General features: G+C 35.3%; 1 long non-coding RNA gene across 1 annotated transcript; it reads left to right on the forward strand.

The window, feature by feature from the left end:
* The first annotated feature begins 297 nt into the window (after positions 1-297).
* On the forward strand, positions 298-1385 carry LOC149409209 (uncharacterized). Its single transcript, XR_016305236.1, has 3 exons — positions 298-346; positions 663-848; positions 976-1385. It is a non-coding gene; the product is annotated as an uncharacterized LOC149409209 (long non-coding RNA).
* The last annotated feature ends 1089 nt before the right edge of the window (positions 1386-2474 follow it).

Here is a 2474-nt window from a genome sequence, read left to right on the forward strand (position 1 = left end):
ATTCACAATATAATTGCAGAGGATCTTATTTTCCTCTGCTAAAACTTAAACTGAAAGAAATAAGGTATACTAAGAATATACACATTTTTGGCTTGTAGCTTCATCTTAATGTAAAAAAAACCGCCGACCAATTACAGGGCGTTTGAGGGTCTCATGGTTTTAATGTTTTTTTAAATGACGATAGAGTCACGTGGGGTAACCGTACGCGGAGTGTAAGTGTTCGCAGTGATGTTTCCGACAAGATTGTGCCTGTTAAGCGCCCGCGCGTTCCTTAATTCAGTAGCTTTCTGGATCGCGCCGAAGCAGGACATGTGTACAGTGGATGCTGATTTGTCAATAAAAACTGGTAGGTAAATTACTTTTTTTCGTGCTTTTCTTAAATTTTTCATCTCTGTTACCGATGTGTGCTATTGTGTAACCAGCTGTGTCAGAGCGACGTGTTCTATGATAATTTTTAGTGAAATATTGTTAGTTAGATGGGTGCAAAGTGATAATTCTAATAAAGATAACCACTAATCTGATCTTTAAAGTTTATTGAATTTTGGTGTGATGGGGTAAGTGTGCTGGGGTAAGCGTTCGCAGTTGGACGAGTGCGAACACTTACCCCAATAGATAAAATTGATTTTAATGCATAATATTTCAACTCTCGTTATTTTTTACAGTGAAATATGCCGCGTGTGTACGTGAGAAAGCACCCGAAGAGGTCAGTTTGTACTCAAGAGCAGATTGAAACTGCAAAAAGGCTTATGAAATAGGGGAGAAGTCAGCGGGCTGCTGCAGATATTGTTGGGATCAGTGAAGCCACTCTGCGTAAACGTCTAAAACTAAAATTAATTGCAACTTCAATGGTTAGATATCGTCCGACATTTAAACCAGATAAAGAAGTAGATTTTTAGATAAATAGATACTCAATTTATCGTGCAGATGTCATTTTTTGTGAAACTATTGATTTAATAATTATTCATTTATTTTCAGGCCGAAATCGTTGATTATTGTAAAAAAACTGATGAAATTTTCTATGGCCTGACTATGCCGACAATGAGAAAAATTGTTTACGAGTATGTTGAAATCAACAAGATCGAGAACAGATTTGACAACATTACAAAAACGGCTGGCAAGGATTGGGTGTATGGATTCCTAAAACGTAACCCTGTTTTAGCTTTAAGACAGACTACTCCCACAAGTATTGCGAGAGCTATTGGGTTTAACGTTGTTCAAGACGGCGGTTTTACGCAAACTGAAAAATGCTTGCAAGTCTGAAATAATTACCTCAAGTCCCTATAAAAAGAAACTTCAGCAGAAGCAGAGAGATGCAGATGCAACAATCGTCCAAAAACCAATATTTAAAACAACGGAAATCGGACGACTACCTCTTTTCAAGAAAGTCACACAACAAAGAATCGCCATAAAGCGTAAGGCGGGAGATTCCAGCGTGCATAACTGTTTAAAGAGAGCACAAAAACAGGCTTCTAAGGACTATTTTTGCTCACAATGCAAGGAGAAATATCGAGATCCACCAACAGAAGATTGGATAGAATGTATTGTGTGTAAAGCATGGTTGCATGAGAACTGCACAGTCTACGATAAGGGGCAATTTAAGTGTGATATTTGCAATGGGGGGTAACTCTTCGCGGTGCGAACACTTACCCTACGGTATGCGTATACTTACCCCGCACATGGGGTAAGTGTACGCAATCGACATGCATGTAAACTTTTTTTATATAACTGTTTGATTTATGAACCATATGAGGTTTTTATGGTTGTTTGAGATGCCTTAATAATCGATCATATTAATAAACAAAAAACTGAGTAAAATACCTAAAGCTTTTTAATACAAAAATCCCAATGTAAAAATTGCGCACGGTTACCCCACGTGACTCTATTAGTAATACGTGTAATTATATATGATTAAAATTATATATTTTCATAATCAGTGTTTGTTGATCTATAAAAATGCATAATTTTTAAACAATAATATTTTCACTCAAGTTCCTTATTGAGGAAATGAAGAAGAAAAAAGACTTCAATAATTTCTCAATGTTTTTCCGTTTGCTCACGTTTCTATTTCTTTGATGTTCTACTAATAATTTAATTCTGGGAATCGATAGCCTATTACGTAGTCACTCCAATAAAAGGAAAAAAAAACTTACTCAATTATTTTTATAAACTTTATAGTCTTAACATTCGAGTGAACTGAGTAAATTCTTCTTGAAAGTAAAACTCAAGACAAATAAACAAGAAAGATTCATCGGATCAACTTGTTTTTTAGTTCGTTTTACAATCAAGCACGATCAAAAGATGTGTTTCGATTTGTACGAAGCACATATTTATCTCGCGTGACCGTTTTACGTTGGTTTTATGTCCATTTTATGTCTGTTTTATGTATGTTTTAATGTTTCAAACGTCTTTTTTGCTGAGGGAATGCAAAACGTTTATTACTTGATGTCATTTCTTACAAATTCATTGGATGTTTA

The sequence above is a fragment of the Hesperophylax consimilis genome, unplaced genomic scaffold, assembly GCF_061612785.1.
Source record: "Hesperophylax consimilis isolate HC1 unplaced genomic scaffold, BYU_Hcon_1.0 scaffold_33, whole genome shotgun sequence".
Taxonomy (NCBI): domain Eukaryota; kingdom Metazoa; phylum Arthropoda; class Insecta; order Trichoptera; family Limnephilidae; genus Hesperophylax; species Hesperophylax consimilis.